At 35.5% G+C, this 22,107-nt stretch overlaps 2 long non-coding RNA genes across 2 annotated transcripts; both read right to left on the bottom strand.

Annotated features, from left to right (window-relative positions):
* Positions 1-17,399: 17,399 nt before the first annotated feature.
* On the bottom strand, positions 17,400-18,951 carry LOC140161019 (uncharacterized). Its single transcript, XR_011860061.1, has 2 exons — positions 18,730-18,951; positions 17,400-17,468 (listed from the first exon to the last, which is right to left on the bottom strand). It is a non-coding gene; the product is annotated as an uncharacterized lncRNA (long non-coding RNA).
* Positions 18,952-19,948: 997 nt separating this feature from the next.
* On the bottom strand, positions 19,949-21,384 carry LOC140161018 (uncharacterized). The gene is made up of 2 exons (XR_011860060.1): positions 21,279-21,384; positions 19,949-20,018 (listed from the first exon to the last, which is right to left on the bottom strand). It is a non-coding gene; the product is annotated as an uncharacterized lncRNA (long non-coding RNA).
* Positions 21,385-22,107: the final 723 nt, after the last annotated feature.

Here is a 22,107-nt window from a genome sequence, read left to right as displayed (position 1 = left end):
ATTAATAGCCGTTGCCATGGAAACTGCATACTCGTTGAATTCTCTCAATAGCCTAAACTTAAAGAAGCCCTATTTGTCAATGAACTTAAGTGTAATTTAAACTTTTGTAATGCAAAACATTGCTAAAAATGGTAACAAAAAGGTCAATTTTTGCCCCAAATGACCAAAATCATTAAAAACCTGCATTTTGGGCCTACTTATGAATTCCAAGAGGTCATAGGTCAAAAACCATAGGTCACAGAAAAATGATGTGATTTACTTTTTTGATCCAAACATATATCTTATAGTAAGATGATACACTTTCCAAGATTATGTCATTTTTCAAAAATTTCCCATGTAAAAATTACTTTTTTTGGTAAAAACTAGGCTTAGTATCCTCAAGGGCGCCTAAGCCTAAGGTGTACGAAGGCACCTGTCCGACTCACCCATGTGTCTGAACCTATATTGTACTGAATGCACATTCTATTCAAGTAACATTGATGGTATAAAATCAACCGAATAAATAATTGTAAAATGCACAAATTGGAAATCCGTTGCAGTGTGTGTCTAATCATGTGTGCAAAGTGTGCACATATTTCAATTAAGTTGGTGGTATTAAAGGTTACATGAGTAAATATGTAGAAAATGCATTATTTCGAAAAATGCATTTTTGAAAATTATCAAACTTTCTGGCAACACTGGCTTTACAGGTCAAATAGCCCCAGAATTTTTTACCAGATTTGGAAGGGGCAATGTCTGCCCAAGTACCAACAAAGAGGAAATAATTCTCGGTGCTCAAGCAAAATTAGTTTTAGACTTCAAAGATAGGGTAAAATTGCATTTTTCAAAAGTGCTAAATTGGCAATGTTGCCCAGCCCTAAAATTGCAAATAGGGAAATATTATTGAAATATTTCTTGCATCTGGGGAAAGCACAAGGATAGTACTTTATGGTGGTAAGTTTGTTTTTTTAATGTGATCTCAAATTTAAAGTCAGGAGCAATTCAGAAAAGTGCATATTTTCCCTATTTTCACCCCAAAATAAGCAAAAACGCCAAAATCATAAAATCTGCCGTTGCTATGGCAACAAGCTCCGGAGGAATTTTTGATGTGCCCTTTTGTAGACTACTACCAAAGCCCTTTCACCTCATGCAATAAAAAAAATTTGACCGTTAGCAGGCACATGTGGTTTTTACCCAGTATTGCAATTAAATAGTAATAAGAATAATAGGAACCTTTTATACTATATTATGATACATGTAGCATTACCTGTTATAATGAAGTTCTTCTTTCGACTGCCAGGGGCTTCCATATTGTACTAGAAACTGTCCAGCCAGTATGTCACTGAACACATTTGAGCACAATGTAAACAAGGTTCAAAATGAAATTTCATAACCAGGGAACAACCGCAACCAAATCCTTAAAACTCCCGCCTAAATCGGCTTTGCAAACCATAATAGATAGCTCTGTTTAAGTGACAGGAACGGACGCAGGTGAAGAAGCATCAACTGGCACTCCTAAATAATTATTATTATGTACATGTATACGAGGCACACGGACACCGCCTGGCTAATAATTATTTGGTGCAGCAGAGACACTAAAATGAATACACGGGATCGATACACGTGAATTGCTATGCACGATTTTGATATCAGACGAAAATCTTCGGATACCGGGTTAGAAAATGATGAATATCTCCCGTAAATGAATTTTTCTCAAGAAACCAGATGTGGTCTCATACACTTGAAAATACGTGTTGAACAGATATGATGGTCGCTAGAATGCGCTTTGAAAATTGGCCGTGCGCTTTGAACTCAAAATCGGACCAAAACTCTAATTTTATATTGCGTTGGTCCTGTATGGACTACATCGTGTAGTACAGCTGCACTCACTAGGCAGTATAAAGGTCGATGACCATTGACCTCAATGGGGTATATAAGCTTATTCACGCACAACCAAGATCAATTACCCGCCTATTGTGAGTAGCCTTAGTCATGTCCCTCGACTAATTATTCGTCTCAAAGAGCTTCAAAGGTCTGAACCAAATGGCCAATCGTGGCTGTGGATTCACCCTACCATGGCGATTTCTGCCATGAAGATATAGGGTCGATGACACTGTGCGAGGTCGAAAGTGAAATTTCTTAACTGGCGTCCCCTAATTCCATTAGGTCACATGCCTAATATTAAGTTCGTTTTACCCACTGGAAACACTCAAGAGACATTTTAAGGTTAAATAATATTATTACGAACAAGATTAGAGTAGGCGGTTTGGTCGAAGATGGCATGAAGGGGCGTACTCAGGTGAATAGATATTGTAGATTTGTAAATCCAAATATAAAAATCAGAATATGGAATATCCACTTTTCTGATTGCAAACCAAAGGCGGTTAATTACACTCGGGAAATGTATGTGGGTGCGCAGAGAGTGTTGTCGGGTAATTTGGGATAATTGTCAATGGGTTGGTTGTAGCAGAGGAATCAACAAAGGCATCCGTAGCCTTTCGTACGGATAAAATTGAAATTTATAACGACGTGTAGTAACAGAAACTTTAATCTTTTAGCGCCCATTCAGGACATTGTATTCCATAAATTCCTGCTATCTTGATATTTCCTTTAAAAATATCGCCAATAACATTTCAACACGATTAAACACACATGCAGGCTTTAAACGAGAATTAAAATCCTCTACAAGATTTTGTACATCCTGAATCACGATTGTACTTCCTGGAATTTGGTTATCTAGCATGTGAACGTATCATTGGGTTGCACTACATGTTTTCATTAATTACAATTTCAAGTTCAGTTTCAAGGCATGTACTTTTGTTTTATTATAGCTCATATTACATGTATTAGGAAACCGTTATCGTGTAAGGCGCTTCCTTTATAATATTATGTCTTTGACAGTTCGTTTATTGCAAGCTTACATGGGTTCCCAGATGGGCTCTAGTGTTGGAGACCTAAAAAGAAGAAAAGCACTAGCCTGGGCAGCTTTCTGGAAACTGGAACGCCTTTGGAGCAGCCCGTCCCTGCCATTATCGAAACAAAAATCAAGCTGTTTCAGACAACGTGTGTTACTGTCTTTCTGTACGGGTGCGAGTCATGGGTACCAAGGACATGGAAAACAAGATCAATGCATTTGCAACATCTTGCTTGCTACAGAGCCATGTTAAACATCAAGCGTGTGGATCGGATTCCAAATGAAACCACCTACAACCTACAAAAAGAAGCCCCAAATGCCAAGGACACTTTCACGACCTGTGGCCTACAGATAGATGTTTGTTGGCCTCGTCTTATCTTGAAGCATTACTAGATTGTCATTTTTATTATAGAAATCAATCTTCGATTCCCATTATTAAATATCATATTTGCTTCAGGTTACGGATTGAAAGTCCAATGCGTTGCACCATTGAGATACGTATTCAGGCAGCTGTGTAACCCATGCCCGTTCACTTATTCAAATTCAAATAGTTCCATAACCTATGCCTGTTCACTGATTCAAATTGTCCTTAAGCTGCCGTTTAATAACAGTATTACCCTTTTCAAACCAAGGTCATCCATTATAATGCGCATCAGCACTTCTATAGTGCAAGGTGCTTGTAGCTATATATATTCCTATATAATGTTTGACTAACAACTTGCAATGTATGCAACGATATACTGCTCCTATCCGGTTGGCTAGAGAAAAGATGAATTTTGACGCCCCCTTCAACAGCCCGAAAAGGTTGATCCAATTGGCCGCTTTCCCTCCTGCTGCATGGAAGATGATTTAGATGAATTATCGAGTTCTGAGCCCACAGATAGAGTAGTTATCACACCCATGATCTACCCTCTCTGTTCGTTCATCATTAATTCTACCATATTCATACTGTCAATTTGTGTTTAATGATCGTACTCACAACCAGTGCCTTGACGTGACGAAGTACATCCTTCCTTTTATGTAAATTTATGCAAGCAAATTTCGGAAGACGAGAAGTACATATTATATTTGTTATTTTAAAGTATATGCCACAAAGCGTTACTTAACATTTAGCAAAGATTACTAATAAATATGACAATGGAAATTCAAGATAAAATACATGCACGTGTAAATTCTGTCGTGTTTTAAAGAAAACACGTTCACTGTTTTTTGATTAATTTGATTAGCGGGATAAAAGCAGTAGCGCTCGAAAATTATGTACAGCAACAAGGTGTTTGGAGGCAAGATTCAAATCCATATCTTTTAACTGTAACGCTTGTATGTACGGTGGGAGCACGGTGGCCTAGCGGAACGGGCACTGACTCATAATCGGAAGGTTGTGGGTTCGAGCCCCGGCGACGCCATCGTGTTGTGCCCTTGAGTAAGGCACTTTATCTCGATTACTCCTCTCCACCCAGGTGTTTAAATGGGTACCGGCATTCTTAAATGCTGGGAAGGTAACATTATAGCAACATTACATTGAGGAGTCTGGCCCAATCGCCAATGAAAGAGAGATGGGCACTCTGATCACTGTTTATACAGGATCGTCTCCTTTACCTTTTTTTAACGCTTGTATGTACATATATTGCGGCTGAATCGCAGTCAGACTATCAAGAAAATATTAATGTTGGGACGAGGACTTTTGACTGATACATGTTTTAAACTCGTCGCAAAACTTGTCATATCTAATCCGACAACAACATTATACCCACAATTATGTTGTGTCGAACGACTTTAACTAGCTCTAGTATAGAGCCTCTCTGCCATCACCCCAATAGCACAAGTAATTTATATGAGGTCTGACTACTACCATACCACAAGCAATCCGAGTTCTACGCGCCTCGATGTCGGCGCTACGCGCCTCTTCACGTCTCGGCGCTACGCGCCTCGGTGTCGGCGCTACTCGCCTCTACTGTTTGGACATCGCGATCCAAGGGAACTGACCAAGTTCTAGACTTTAACGAAAAAGCACCTCATCCGTCTTATATCTCATCAATTGAACAAACATGTCACCAAATATAAATCTACCAATTGAATATATGAATACAAAAGCCACCTAAGTCCATACTTTGGCCAAATTGAGTTAAGCATGGGAAATTGTTGCTATACATAGGCCTGTCATATGTATGAAAGAACAACTCAAATTCATTCTCTGTGTCTATTAAGCATGTGAAAAATAGCATGTATGAAAGAATCACCCAATTCCATGATTTGAGTCTTGTAACACATTGATTGAAATCCATTATGTATAAAAGTCCACTTGTAACACATTCATTGCTAGAGAGTGACTTTTGAACAAAAAATGGGTTTAATAAAGGAAAGTGTGTGGTTTATATTACATAGCAGAATGCTTATCAACATTATACATACCTGTGTGCTTTATTTTGTATTATCTTACTAGTGGTAATCTCATTCTAACATTGTCGTCTTTGTATATGATTCAAAAAACCAAAATTTAAAATGAACCCCACGAAGTCCCTGAAATGCTAATCGTCATACCTAATACAGGTTAATCCACTCATTTGCACGTAAAACTTACCATATTGACCAGGTAAATCTAACTGAAGGAATTAAAATGATACACAGAGTTTTCTCTCAAAATGACTCCCTATGGATTTAGGTGGCTTTTGTATTCATGTATTCAATTGTTAAATATAACACATAAACATGTACGTAACAACAAAACAAAGACTTTTCTTCGCAAGTTTCTAAAAGAGGTTTAATAATAACTTAAACTGGGCAGAAACTTATATTTTTTACAAGGTCATATCTTAAAATCCTGTCCATAAAAATGAACCACAATTACACAAAGGATTACTTCAATACTCTTCTCTAAACACATGTCAGTAACCAAGCAGTCGTTCAACTGACACATCAGCAAAATACACTAACACGGAACAGTTTGATTGACCACATTCACAGGCGAATAATTGGCACCCAGCAAAGTAAATCTGTGAGAATGCATACAAGATCCTTACACAGGTGATAATTTCCAAGGAGTAAGTGGAATAGTGTGGAACAGGACTGCGTCTGCTTTTTACACACTTTCTTCATAAAACATGTCTTGTTCTACACTATTCCACTTATTCACAGATTTCTTGTGTTGGGTGCCAGTTATTGAGCTGTGAATGTGTTCCAGGAAGTTTTTTAATGTCAGTGCATTTTGTTGTTGTGTCAGTTGGACAACTGTTTGGTTACTGACCAGTGTTTAGAGTAGAGTATTGAAGAATTCCTGTGTGCAATTTTGGTTCATTTTTATGGACACGATTTTAAGATTATGACCATGTGAAAGTTTCTTTTTGAGCCCAGTTTAATTCTGTATAAAACCCTGAATGAAATGAAAACAATAATTGAAGAACGGTAATAATTATATTATAACAACAAGGATGCTGGAACTTGCGATATCACGATGTTAATAACCCAACCCAACGTTGGCCTTGATAAATCGGGGAAAAAGAAAAATATGCCACTATTATTGTTTATAGATTGACTTGTTTTGAGACTTGTTACTGGTATGTGATTATAACATTATCAAGCGTGCATTTGATTAAAATTAGTCCTAGGATTTGATCCGACTATATAAACCTATCCTTACGTTTTACATCGACATGACAATAATATTCAATAATTGATCACAATGCACTCAAATGAGGTGTAAATTGGGTATTCACTGACCTCTATTTAATCTTGGAAATGAAGTTGTTATTGCTAATTCAACGAATCACGTATTTATGGGATGTCATTATAAGCGCAAATCCCCAGGACACTCATCGTTCATTTGGTAGCGTGTGTATATGGGTAATTTACGAAAGAAGGTATAAGGGAATTAAAAATTTTGAATTAAAAACATAAATGGAGCACCGAATTGACTTTTAAAGTTTTAGGGTTTGGAACTTTTTTTTCATTCTATATATTGCGTATGAAAAGACAGAAAAAAGGTCATGAAACTTGCGCAACGCAATGATCTTGTATAAACATACCATTACCAGATTGGAAGGACAAGCGTGTTCCCTAAATGCATAATTATATCATATTTCTCTTGAAGAAAGAAAGTAATTGAAAATCCATAAAATAAAGGTACTTGACCTTGTTTTTATCTGCTGAAAGAAGTGCTTAGTACTTGTTTAATGCATTAGGAATGATCTCATTATTAACAAGCAAAGTGATTATTGGGTAGGGAACTATATAAATTAAATGCTTTCTGGAGTATTGCAATAACGAAACAGATATCATGCATCGCGATTCACAGTAAGATGCACCGCTAGCGGTTGCTCTTACAAGTCCAATTTTTGACTTCCAGGGTCGACATCGCCGCTCACGCGAGCGTGGTAATAATTATATATTCAAAACAGTTCCACGAAGTTTTCCTTGTTATTAACAGATATTAAATGGATCTACTATAATTGTAAATTGATGTTTTAGTATTCATTCGCGAATAATGTTATTATATTTGACATTAAAACACACAATGACATACCGTAAAGGTTCGTACAAATAGAAAGCTCGCTCCTCTGAAAACTCCAACTAGAATTAAAGGTAGGCCTGGGATTTTTATGGGAGGGCACTTTTAGTTTATGCCTACAATTACAGTTATGTCAAGGGAATCAGGGCTGTCGTTTTAAAAGAACTAATTGAAATCAAAATGCTTAAAATAATTATAAAAGTCGGTCTAGTGTATTTAGAATTAATATCTACATATAGCATTCTAATTTTAAGTGCAACATCTTGTTTATGTTCAAATATATTTTGCCAAGTACACCAATAAGTATTGAAGAGATACTTAGTTCTTATGGTATTGATAAGAAATCCAAATTATCTGGGGAACTAATAAAAAAATAACTTATTTTAAATCTAAATTATCAGAGGAACTAATAAAAGAAAGGTTATTGGAAATCAAGTTAATGCACATAACACGATCATTTCTATAATTCCAACATTAATAATATATTTAATTTTACTGTCCAAAAATATGTTCTAAGTAAATTAGGTTAATAGCTAAATAAATGCGTTTTAAGGCAAAACACATTACATTACAAGTATCTTAACGATACTATTTATTCCTCTGTCGATCCCCTGTAGACAGATTTACAGTGTGTAGCATTTATGGGTATAGGTACTCGAGATATGAATCTTTAATAATTATGCTTTTGAAATTAACGGACAAGAAATTTATTTCTGCAATTCAAGAAGCCGATCAATTCCAATGATTGTAATTTTTTAACGTGCTAACTACCAATTCAAAACAAATGATTTGATTTTTGTAACCTTTAAACGCTGAAACACGTCCATAGTTTAATGTCAATTGCCGAGAGCAGGGATATGTAATCAAATCCAAAAAAACAAATATTGTCCCAGGTCTTACGTAATGTGAAACTGATATGGCAACTTTAGTTAGAAATGGTAAACATAGAACGTTTGCAGCTGTTGAAAATCTAATAGTGTTGGGCAAGGCCGGTCTGATGAACAAGAGACATAGATACCTCCGAGGTCCAATCAAATCATAGGTCATTAATATTGCAATATTGTAAATCGTGTTTGGCGGTGATGCTAGTTTTTATAGGTCACCGCCATTCATTATTAAAATGATTTTATGTTATAGAGACTGAAAGCAGTATGCTCTTAGGATATTTCTTGTTTTCACATGAAATGAGATATATCATTTAAAACTACCTGACACCAGTTCGTTTATCTTGTTATTGCTTATGCCAGTCTCCCAATACAATCTCATTAAACAAAATGATATCGAAAACACGGCACATATTCAGGTGACAGTGAAAGTGGCTATGGTAATTTTTTTCTTGTTATTGGTCAAGAAATAAATCATCAAGACAATGTAAACCATTCCTTATTGGTTTGTTTTTAGACGACGAACAATTTTGGACAGTTTTCGTTGAAATAGCCTTTTTCCGTTTTTGGCCCTGTGTACCTTAGATTTACAGCAAATACCTCTACTGCGCATGGACCACTTAACCCTCGTCTATTGGACGCAACACGTCTATCTAGTGAGGGGGGGTTGCTGATTACTAAACATACATGTGTGTGACTTCCTCTCCTCTATTCATTGACACCAAGTTTTTTGGTTTCGTTAAAAATGAAAGGAAATGGCGAATGTAAATACCAAGTTTGAAGTCAATAACCAACATAAATAATGCCGAGGTTACCAAAAAACCCTTCCCTACACTCTCGACATTTACTCTTACCTTAGATATTAAAGGTCGTGGGTAAGATTTTTTTCCTCGTTAAAATAAAGGCAAAGGTTGGCCCAACAATTTACATTAGTCATTTGGCGGTAAATTTTGGCGTTTTAGCGTGCCGGAAACATCTTATATGGAAAAATTTTGCCAAAAAAATGCCATTTTAAAGCAAAGATTGCCAAAAAAAATGTAAAAATTGTATAATTTGCGCGCTTTCTCTTTTTGTGTCAATTTCTAAAAAAAAAATTGGGTGTAAGGTGATGAAAAAGAGGGTTATCGGGTGGCAGATTTGGCTCAAAAATGGGGGTTCTATTGACAGGTACACGACGCGTACCAATACATGGGATTGCCCTCCCCCCTCCCGCGGGATAACATCATTAAGCGCGCATTTTATTAAAATTTGTCCTAGGATTTGATCCTACTATATTTATGCTTACGTTTTATATCGACATATGACTCTAGGTTACATTGCAATAATATACAATAATTGATCACAATGGTCGTGTGTCTTGAGCTCGCCACCAAAAAAAGGTGGCGACGTTACATTTTGCCAAAGTCGACTCAAAACAAATGATGATATCTCTGTCAAGCAAGAACGTATTGTCATGCTTGTGGTCTCATTTTATTGCTAAATAAAATGCACTTTCAACCCTGTAAAAAGAAATACTTCAACTTTTTTAATACTGACACTGTGCTTCATAGAATTCAGAATGGGCAGGGTGGCGGTGGTGGGGGATGTGGTACACACAAACTCTATGGGATTGGTATTTTTAGTGCGTAATCTGCTTCTTTAAAGGCTGTAAATTGGATTTGGACTCTATTTAGTATCTAAAACACTCATGGCCTTACAGCTAAACAATTCTACTAATTGTTTTTAATAATTTATGATTGGTTTAGTCTAGAAAATACAAACTTTTCCATACAAAACTACCCGTTGTCATATTAAACACTGTAGTAAGTAATGCAGATGTCTTCAAAATCTAAAAGTTACTGTAAAATTTTAATAACTTATCCTATCATAGTCAAAGTATAGATTTTCTGAAGGAAATTTGACGAGGAATCTAAATATGGACATATTTTTTCTGTATGGGTTAGGGGAAAATGTTTAGGTTCAAAATATGTTGAATTGTAAAAAAATCTAACATACTTTGGGACACCCTATATTCCTAGATCACCAAACAACTGTGATTTTGGTTTCTTCCAAAGTCTGCTGGCTCTCCATATCCTCTAACCAAACGAATGTTGCTTACTTCTAGTTGATGACTGTAAGTTGGTAATAAGCAATGCATTTAGTGACCCATTTTTTATCAAAATCTTTTTATTCCACCCTGTATAACTTGCAGGTCACCCTGTATAATGAGTTGAAATGTATATATTTGAATTGCTTATGCCTTCAGCTTTCCAAAAATGTATACTTTTGCTAGTTTAGGGTTGATGATTGTTGAGATAATCTAATTAGAAACCCGGTTGGTGTAAAAATTCATAATATTTGTCATGTAACGCTAAGGGTGGCGAGTTCAGGACACACGGCCCAATGTACTTGAAGGAGGTCTAAATTTGGAATTCACTGAACTCAATTTAATCTTGGAAATGAAGTTCTCATTGCTAATTCAACGAATCACGTGTTTATCGGATGCCTTTATGAGCGCAAATCCCCGGGACACTCATCGATCATTTAGTAGCTTGTGTATAGGGGTAATTTATGAAAAGAATGTAGAAGGGAATTGATTTTGAATTAAAAACATAAATGCAGTCACATAATTGACCTTTAAAGAAATGAGAGTGTTTGGAAATTGTTCATTCCAATATATTACGTATGAAAAGACAAAAATAGGCGTGTTCCTAAATGCATTATTATATCATATTTCTCTTGAAGAAAGAAACTACATGTAATTGAAAATCCATAAAATAAAGAGACTTGACCTTGTTTTTATCTGCTGAAAGAAGTACTTTTGTTTAATGCATTAGGAATGATCTCATATTAAGTAAATGCTTTCTTGAGTATTACAATAACGAAATAGAAATCAGTCCTCGCGATTCACACTACGATGCGCTGCTAGCGGTTGCTCTTGCTAGTAAAATTTTTGACTTCCAGGATCGACAGCACCGTTCTAGCCATCTTTGGAATTTCACCCGCGTGTGATAATAATAATCCGTGTGGTCAACAGATAGGAAATAGATCCACTATAATTGTAAATTGCTGTCTTAGTGAGCATTTGCGTTTAATATCATTAAATTAAATATCGTTCAAATGCATGTAGCTAATACACTGCTAAGTTAGATTTCTTTAGTTCTAATGGTATTTATTCCAAATCCAAATCATCTGGGAACTAATAAAAAGAACCTGATTATTAATCAAAATTATCTGGGGAACTAATAAAAACCCTTTATTTGGAGTCAAGTTAATGCACACAACACGTTTATTTCTATAATTCCAACAAACCTAAATATTTTTTTTAATTTTACGGTCCAGTAATACGTTCGAAATAAATTAATTTAATAGTTAAATAAATGTGTTTTAAGGCAAAACACATTACATTACAAGTGTCTTAACGATCCTATTTATTCCTCTATCAATTCCCTGCAGACACATTTACAGTGTGTAGTATTTATGGGTATCGGTATTCGAGATATGAATCTTTGATATGCTTTTGAAATTAACGGACCAGAAGTTTATTACTGCAATTCAAAAAGTCCATCAATTCCAATGATTGTAATTTTTTAACGTGCTAACTACCAATTCAAAACTAATGTTTTTTGATTTTTGTAACCTTGAAAAGCTGAAACACGTCCATAATTTTATCTCAATTGCCGAGAGAAATGTAAAAACAATTATCCCAGGTTTTCTGAAATATGAAACTGATTTGGCAACTTTTGTTGGAAATGGTCAATATAGAAAGTTTGCAGCTGTTCAGTTAGCATCCTGGACAACCGATTCTTTTGTTATGCAAGGCTCACTCAGTCATTTAATGAGGCAATACAAACGATCGAATTTGGTGTTGAAATGAGCTAAATTTTTAGTTACACCTTTTCGATGTAAAATTAATTTTCTCGGCCAAATGAAAAGCAATCATTTTCATTTTTCAGTAAATGTCAGGAAAAATTGTAGTGCTTGATACTGTATTTTTTTTTTAAATTCTAGTGTAACGGGCGAAATTAGTACACAGAATCGTATCCATTTTATATTTCACACGTTGGTTGTTCTTTATTGATGCGGTGGTGGTTACAACAAAACAAAACAAAAACCCTGTAAAACAGATCAAACAAATGAATACAAATTAAGTACATTATGCTTTAAACAAAGTTGTAGTGATACTTTTCAATGTTTAAACCAATTAACTCAAACTCTAACTAAGTAGACAAATGTTCATTATTTGTTAAACAGCAAGGATAAATCCTAATTTGTAATGTTGACAATAGTTTGTTTGAGAATTAGTCCAGTTATAAAAATGAGTTGTTTGGAAAAGTGAAAATATTCAAAACAATAACATTATTTTTAATCTGCATAACACATATAATTTCCCTTTTAGTTTAATCAATTTCTCTTTCTGAATTATTATTGTAAGTGACATGACTATATCTTCCCATAGAGAAGTACAGTAAAACTTTTATGCAAATCCCTCCTTTCAAACTCCACTCTCTTTTCATCAGAGTTGGCCAATGTTTGTACAAGAATGACCAAATTCAAAAGGCTAAAATTCCTAAATCTTGACATAATAGACCTATTATGCTAATTTATCTTACTCAGAAGATCTGCTGGTCTGGGTGTATTTTGGGCTACGGTTCATTGGTTTCAGGCCCAATTCAATATTTGGGAACATAATAACGATGATAGACATGCTTTAAATGGAACAACTTACATAACAATAATACACCTAATTTGGCATGATTTGGGTGAAAGATCTGGAACTACTATTGCCAGCTTCTCAGTGATGCCACACCTAGATTCTATGTTTACTTCCTTGTTAACATCACTAAATAATATAAAGATAGCACTAGCCTATCTTTTACTATATAAAACTTTCATCAGAAACTTGCTCTCTTATAAGTTACTTTATTTAAACTTGATAACCAAGAGGTCAGCACTCAACTTATGTGTAAGATTCGATACAAATGATAACATGTTTTCATCAATAGTTTATGCGTTTTCAATCACCGTCATGAACTTCCTTAATCATTCTCCAAATTAACATAGATCAGAAACAAAACGTCAAAGGGCCGATTTCCAGTTTCCTAAGACACTTTTACTAATTTATTTAATATCCACTCTGTCCGTCATCGTGCGCATCAATGATACAGAGATATTCCCCGAAAATGAAAATCTATCATCATGACTTAACCATGTAATAAACATAAGAAAATGTTGCAAGGAGCAAGCAATTAAAATATATTTACACATTTAAAACACACATAAACCATCATATAAAAACATCTTAATATTTCTTATCTCAACACTGTCCCATCTTACTAAAGTTACTTGAATTTTAAATATTAAAGAATTTGCTTACCCTGACTGGAGTTACATCTACATCTCTTTAAGTGAGCTCCTTCCTTCTATGTCTTTACTTCTGAACATGCAGTAGTCTTATAAAGAGTTTCCAGGGAAAATATACATAAAGCAGTGGTGTGCCCTTTGTTATTTAAATTGGGGAGGACAAGATTTGGAAAGGGTATGCCTAAAGAGGGGGCTATTAAAGCCTAAAGGATGTGACAAAAACCACATGTCACACACTCCCCTGCTTCATGTTGTCGTCCCTGACAACTACATACAAATGATTAAAGTTAGTAAATGTACAACACAAAGTTAATAATATATAAGTACATTAATTTACTTAAATGTGGATAGGTATAGTCTTTACCTAATCTGCATGTTACCTAAAAACACAATAATGTATATACACAGCCAAAGGGAACCTGCTCTCATTTTAAAATTACATGAATAAAAATTGATTGTTGAAGGAATATACTTTTGTCAAAAATGGAAGGATGTGCGAATGCTCCCCTGCTTTGTCAAAAGCTGAGGGTATGACTTTTAACAGTCCACTAGGTGCTTTCAACCGATCCTGTGTCCTGAGCCCCGGCGAATATATCAGATGCACCTCCATGATGTGCAAAGTTTCGTTGACCGAAGATCTTCGCCATCGTCGACATCTATGCCACACAGGCCGGATATTCACCGCTTCTCCGTACAACACCATTAGTGATTACAACAAGGAACACAGTACCTTCCGTCAGCTACCTAACGCTCTAAGTAAGAAAGTCCGTCAAAAGTCACCATCACAACCTTGCCCGGGATGAAAAAGCATATTGAGCCTGATAATGGTGTTCAACTGCTTGCGATCCCATAATCATCACGGCTGTCCATTTGTTTTAATGCAAAATGTTACTTTGTTTCCTTCTCTTTGGTTTTCAATAGGAGGAATCCGATAACTGCAGAAATTAGTCGCTTCAACATTTTCACTTCCACATTGTCTTACCACTTAACTCGTCTGAGTAAACTACAGTGTCTCTTTCTCCAGGTTGAGCCTCTGCTGGTCCTCGCAATACGCCATGTTGCGCCTCATAATTGTCGAATCTACCCAAAATCAGTTCCTCCAGAATCAGCGTCTCAAAAATCATCAGAACCATCTCCCTCCAGCCGGGGGTGTGTTGAACCATACAAAACGCATCCTGCCGACTACGCCAAAATGTAACGGGCGAAATTAGTACACAGAATCGTATCCATTTTATATTTCACACGTTGGTTGTTCTTTATTGATGCGGTGGTGGTTACAACAAAACAAAACAAAAACCCTGTAAAACAGATCAAACAAATGAATACAAATTAAGTACATTATGCTTTAAACAAAGTTGTAGTGATACTTTTCAATGTTTAAACCAATTAACTCAAACTCTAACTAAGTAGACAAATGTTCATTATTTGTTAAACAGCAAGGATAAATCCTAATTTGTAATGTTGACAATAGTTTGTTTGAGAATTAGTCCAGTTCTAAAAATGAGTTGTTTGGAAAAGTGAAAATATTCAAAACAATAACATTATTTTTAATCTGCATAACACATATAATTTCCCTTTTAGTTTAATCAATTTCTCTTTCTGAATTATTATTGTAAGTGACATGACTATATCTTCCCATAGAGAAGTACAGTAAAACTTTTATGCAAATCCCTCCTTTCAAACTCCACTCTCTTTTCATCAGAGTTGGCCAATGTTTGTACAAGAATGACCAAATTCAAAAGGCTAAAATTCCTAAATCTTGACATAATAGACCTATTATGCTAATTTATCTTACTCAGAAGATCTGCTGGTCTGGGTGTATTTTGGGCTACGGTTCATTGGTTTCAGGCCCAATTCAATATTTGGGAACATAATAACGATGATAGACATGCTTTAAATGGAACAACTTACATAACAATAATACACCTAATTTGGCATGATTTGGGTGAAAGATCTGGAACTACTATTGCCAGCTTCTCAGTGATGCCACACCTAGATTCTATGTTTACTTCCTTGTTAACATCACTAAATAATATAAAGATAGCACTAGCCTATCTTTTACTATATAAAACTTTCATCAGAAACTTGCTCTCTTATAAGTTACTTTATTTAAACTTGATAACCAAGAGGTCAGCACTCAACTTATGTGTAAGATTCGATACAAATGATAACATGTTTTCATCAATAGTTTATGCGTTTTCAATCACCGTCATGAACTTCCTTAATCATTCTCCAAATTAACATAGATCAGAAACAAAACGTCAAAGGGCCGATTTCCAGTTTCCTAAGACACTTTTACTAATTTATTTAATATCCACTCTGTCCGTCATCGTGCGCATCAATGATACAGAGATATTCCCCGAAAATGAAAATCTATCATCATGACTTAACCATGTAATAAACATAAGAAAATGTTGCAAGGAGCAAGCAATTAAAATATATTTACACATTTAAAACACACATAAACCATCATATAAAAACATCTTAATATTTCTTATCTCAACACTGTCCCATCTTACTAAAGTTACTTGAATTTTAAATATTAAAGAATTTGCTTACCCTGACTGGAGTTACATCTACATCTCTTTAAGTGAGCTCCTTCCTTCTATGTCTTTACTTCTGAACATGCAGTAGTCTTATAAAGAGTTTCCAGGGAAAATATACATACATAAAGCAGTGGTGTGCCCTTTGTTATTTAAATTGGGGAGGACAAGATTTGGAAAGGGTATGCCTAAAGAGGGGCTATTAAAGCCTAAAGGATGTGACAAAACCACATGTCACACACTCCCTGCTTCATGTTGTCGTCCCTGACAACTACATACAAATGATTAAAGTTAGTAAATGTACAACACAAAGTTAATAATATATAAGTACATTAATTTACTTAAATGTGGATAGGTATAGTCTTTACCTAATCTGCATGTTACCTAAAAACACAATAATGTATATACACAGCCAAAGGGAACCTGCTCTCATTTTAAAATTACATGAATAAAAAATTGATTGTTGAAGGAATATACTTTTGTCAAAAATGGAAGGATGTGCGAATGCTCCCCTGCTTTGTCAAAAGCTGAGGGTATGACTTTTAACAGTCCACTAGGTGCTTTCAACCGATCCTGTGTCCTGAGCCCCGGCGAATATATCAGATGCACCTCCATGATGTGCAAAGTTTCGTTGACCGAAGATCTTCGCCATCGTCGACATCTATGCCACACAGGCCGGATATTCACCGCTTCTCCGTACAACACCATTAGTGATTACAACAAGGAACACAGTACCTTCCGTCAGCTACCTAACGCTCTAAGTAAGAAAGTCCGTCAAAAGTCACCATCACAACCTTGCCCGGGATGAAAAAGCATATTGAGCCTGATAATGGTGTTCAACTGCTTGCGATCCCATAATCATCACGGCTGTCCATTTGTTTTAATGCAAAATGTTACTTTGTTTCCTTCTCTTTGGTTTTCAATAGGAGGAATCCGATAACTGCAGAAATTAGTCGCTTCAACATTTTCACTTCCACATTGTCTTACCACTTAACTCGTCTGAGTAAACTACAGTGTCTCTTTCTCCAGGTTGAGCCTCTGCTGGTCCTCGCAATACGCCATGTTGCGCCTCATAATTGTCGAATCTACCCAAAATCAGTTCCTCCAGAATCAGCGTCTCAAAAATCATCAGAACCATCTCCCTCCAGCCGGGGGTGTGTTGAACCATACAAAACCGCATCCTGCCGACTACGCCAAAATGTAACGGGCGAAATTAGTACACAGAATCGTATCCATTTTATATTTCACACGTTGGTTGTTCTTTATTGATGCGGTGGTGGTTACAACAAAACAAAACAAAAACCCTGTAAAACAGATCAAACAAATGAATACAAATTAAGTACATTATGCTTTAAACAAAGTTGTAGTGATACTTTTCAATGTTTAAACCAATTAACTCAAACTCTAACTAAGTAGACAAATGTTCATTATTTGTTAAACAGCAAGGATAAATCCTAATTTGTAATGTTGACAATAGTTTGTTTGAGAATTAGTCCAGTTATAAAAATGAGTTGTTTGGAAAAGTGAAAATATTCAAAACAATAACATTATTTTTAATCTGCATAACACATATAATTTCCCTTTTAGTTTAATCAATTTCTCTTTCTGAATTATTATTGTAAGTGACATGACTATATCTTCCCATAGAGAAGTACAGTAAAACTTATATGCAAATCCCGCCTTTCAAACTCCACTCTCTTTTCATCAGAGTTGGCCAATGTTTGTACAAGAATGACCAAATTCAAAAGGCTAAAATTCCTAAATCTTGACATAATAGACCTATTATGCTAATTTATCTTACTCAGAAGATCTGCTGGTCTGGGTGTATTTTGGGCTACGGTTCATTGGTTTCAGGCCCAATTCAATATTTGGGAACATAATAACGATGATAGACATGCTTTAAATGGAACAACTTACATAACAATAATACACCTAATTTGGCATGATTTGGGTGAAAGATCTGGAACTACTATTGCCAGCTTCTCAGTGATGCCACACCTAGATTCTATGTTTACTTCCTTGTTAACATCACTAAATAATATAAAGATAGCACTAGCCTATCTTTTACTATATAAAACTTTCATCAGAAACTTGCTCTCTTATAAGTTACTTTATTTAAACTTGATAACCAAGAGGTCAGCACTCAACTTATGTGTAAGATTCGATACAAATGATAACATGTTTTCATCAATAGTTTATGCGTTTTCAATCACCGTCATGAACTTCCTTAATCATTCTCCAAATTAACATAGATCAGAAACAAAACGTCAAAGGGCCGATTTCCAGTTTCCTAAGACACTTTTACTAATTTATTTAATATCCACTCTGTCCGTCATCGTGCGCATCAATGATACAGAGATATTCCCCGAAAATGAAAATCTATCATCATGACTTAACCATGTAATAAACATAAGAAAATGTTGCAAGGAGCAAGCAATTAAAATATATTTACACATTTAAAACACACATAAACCATCATATAAAAACATCTTAATATTTCTTATCTCAACACTGTCCCATCTTACTAAAGTTACTTGAATTTTAAATATTAAAGAATTTGCTTACCCCGACTGGAGTTACATCTACATCTCTTTAAGTGAGCTCCTTCCTTCTATGTCTTTACTTCTGAACATGCAGTAGTCTTATAAAGAGTTTCCAGGGAAAATATACATAAAGCAGTGGTGTGCCCTTTGTTATTTAAATTGGGGAGGACAAGATTTGGAAAGGGTATGCCTAAAGAGGGGGCTATTAAAGCCTAAAGGATGTGACAAAAACCACATGTCACACACTCCCTGCTTCATGTTGTCGTCCCTGACAACTACATACAAATGATTAAAGTTAGTAAATGTACAACACAAAGTTAATAATATATAAGTACATTAATTTACTTAAATGTGGATAGGTATAGTCTTTACCTAATCTGCATGTTACCTAAAAACACAATAATGTATATACACAGCCAAAGGGAACCTGCTCTCATTTTAAAATTACACGAATAAAAAATTGATTGTTGAAGGAATATACTTTTGTCAAAAATGGAAGGATGTGCGAATGCTCCCCTGCTTTGTCAAAAGCTGAGGGTATGACTTTTAACAGTCCACTAGGTGCTTTCAACCGATCCTGTGTCCTGAGCCCCGGCGAATATATCAGATGCACCTCCATGATGTGCAAAGTTTCGTTGACCGAAGATCTTCGCCATCGTCGACATCTATGCCACACAGGCCGGATATTCACCGCTTCTCCGTACAACACCATTAGTGATTACAACAAGGAACACAGTACCTTCCGTCAGCTACCTAACGCTCTAAGTAAGAAAGTCCGTCAAAAGTCACCATCACAACCTTGCCCGGGATGAAAAAGCATATTGAGCCTGATAATGGTGTTCAACTGCTTGCGATCCCATAATCATCACGGCTGTCCATTTGTTTTAATGCAAAATGTTACTTTGTTTTCTTCTCTTTGGTTTTCAATAGGAGGAATCCGATAACTGCAGAAATTAGTCGCTTCAACATTTTCACTTCCACATTGTCTTACCACTTAACTCGTCTGAGTAAACTACAGTGTCTCTTTCTCTCCAGGTTGAGCCTCTGCTGGTCCTCGCAATACGCCATGTTGCGCCTCATAATTGTCGAATCTACCCAAAATCAGTTCCTCCAGAATCAGCGTCTCAAAAATCATCAGAACCATCTCCCTCCAGCCGGGGGTGTGTTGAACCATACAAAACCGCATCCTGCCGACTACGCCAAAATGTAACGGGCGAAATTAGTACACAGAATCGTATCCATTTTATATTTCACACGTTGGTTGTTCTTTATTGATGCGGTGGTGGTTACAACAAAACAAAACAAAAAACCCTGTAAAACAGATCAAACAAATGAATACAAATTAAGTACATTATGCTTTAAACAAAGTTGTAGTGATACTTTTCAATGTTTAAACCAATTAACTCAAACTCTAACTAAGTAGACAAATGTTCATTATTTGTTAAACAGCAAGGATAAATCCTAATTTGTAATGTTGACAATAGTTTGTTTGAGAATTAGTCCAGTTATAAAAATGAGTTGTTTGGAAAAGTGAAAATATTCAAAACAATAACATTATTTGTAATCTGCATAACACATATAATTTCCCTTTTAGTTTAATCAATTTCTCTTTCTGAATTATTATTGTAAGTGACATGACTATATCTTCCCATAGAGAAGTACAGTAAAACTTTTATGCAAATCCTCCTTTCAAACTCCACTCTCTTTTCATCAGAGTTGGCCAATGTTTGTACAAGAATGACCAAATTCAAAAGGCTAAAATTCCTAAATCTTGACATAATAGACCTATTATGCTAATTTATCTTACTCAGAAGATCTGCTGGTCTGGGTGTATTTTGGGCTACGGTTCATTGGTTTCAGGCCCAATTCAATATTTGGGAACATAATAACGATGATAGACATGCTTTAAATGGAACAACTTACATAACAATAATACACCTAATTTGGCATGATTTGGGTGAAAGATCTGGAACTACTATTGCCAGCTTCTCAGTGATGCCACACCTAGATTCTATGTTTACTTCCTTGTTAACATCACTAAATAATATAAAGATAGCACTAGCCTATCTTTTACTATATAAAACTTTCATCAGAAACTTGCTCTCTTATAAGTTACTTTATTTAAACTTGATAACCAAGAGGTCAGCACTCAACTTATGTGTAAGATTCGATACAAATGATAACATGTTTTCATCAATAGTTTATGCGTTTTCAATCACCGTCATGAACTTCCTTAATCATTCTCCAAATTAACATAGATCAGAAACAAAACGTCAAAGGGCCGATTTCCAGTTTCCTAAGACACTTTTACTAATTTATTTAATATCCACTCTGTCCGTCATCGTGCGCATCAATGATACAGAGATATTCCCCGAAAATGAAAATCTATCATCATGACTTAACCATGTAATAAACATAAGAAAATGTTGCAAGGAGCAAGCAATTAAAATATATTTACACATTTAAAACACACATAAACCATCATATAAAAACATCTTAATATTTCTTATCTCAACACTGTCCCATCTTACTAAAGTTACTTGAATTTTAAATATTAAAGAATTTGCTTACCCCGACTGGAGTTACATCTACATCTCTTTAAGTGAGCTCCTTCCTTCTATATCTTTACTTCTGAACATGCAGTAGTCTTATAAAGAGTTTCCAGGGAAAATATACATAAAGCAGTGGTGTGCCCTTTGTTATTTAAATTGGGGAGGACAAGATTTGGAAAGGGTATGCCTAAAGAGGGGGCTATTAAAGCCTAAAAGATGTGACAAAAACCACATGTCACACTAGTGTTAAACTTAGGCGTGAAATTTAGTCATTTAGTGTAAGATTTTCGATTTTGATAGGCTTAAAATCTGCCCGCGAGCCTTTTTTTGGATCAACCTTTTAGCTTTTCAAAGTAAGATAGTTCGCTAATGAAGGATTTTCCCAACTTTCTAACGCACATCACCGTGAGCGATATATCATAGTTTTGTCAGAACTTGCGTTTTCATTTCACCATTTTTACTGCCGGCTGACCATTTTTCAAAATCAACGCGTGAAATCTAAGGCTAATACTAGCATTGTGGATCGATATCACTGGGTTTAATAGGAATACCGGCATGGCTACAGTGTTGCTAGAACTTCAATATAGCAAAGAAATTCCCAGGCCTATAGCGCTCCTACTGATCATGTTTAACCAGAACACTCAATTGGGGATTTGGTCGGGCAATTTGCTTTCAATGGAAAATTGACCTGGATAAACAACAAAGGAAATATCGACTATTTCTGCTGGTTGCTCTCGAGATAAAAGTACTGAGTTAGACATTTTCGGAGCATGAAGGGAAAAAGGGTAAAACAAAACGGAAATTCTGACAAAACTATAACATATAGACCCACACGATGTGCCTTACAG

The sequence above is a fragment of the Amphiura filiformis genome, chromosome 9 (genome assembly GCF_039555335.1).
Source record: "Amphiura filiformis chromosome 9, Afil_fr2py, whole genome shotgun sequence".
In the NCBI taxonomy this organism is placed as follows: Eukaryota; Metazoa; Echinodermata; class Ophiuroidea; order Amphilepidida; family Amphiuridae; genus Amphiura; species Amphiura filiformis.
Note: the sequence above shows the minus strand (reverse complement) of the source record. Positions and strands in the feature narration are given on the sequence as shown.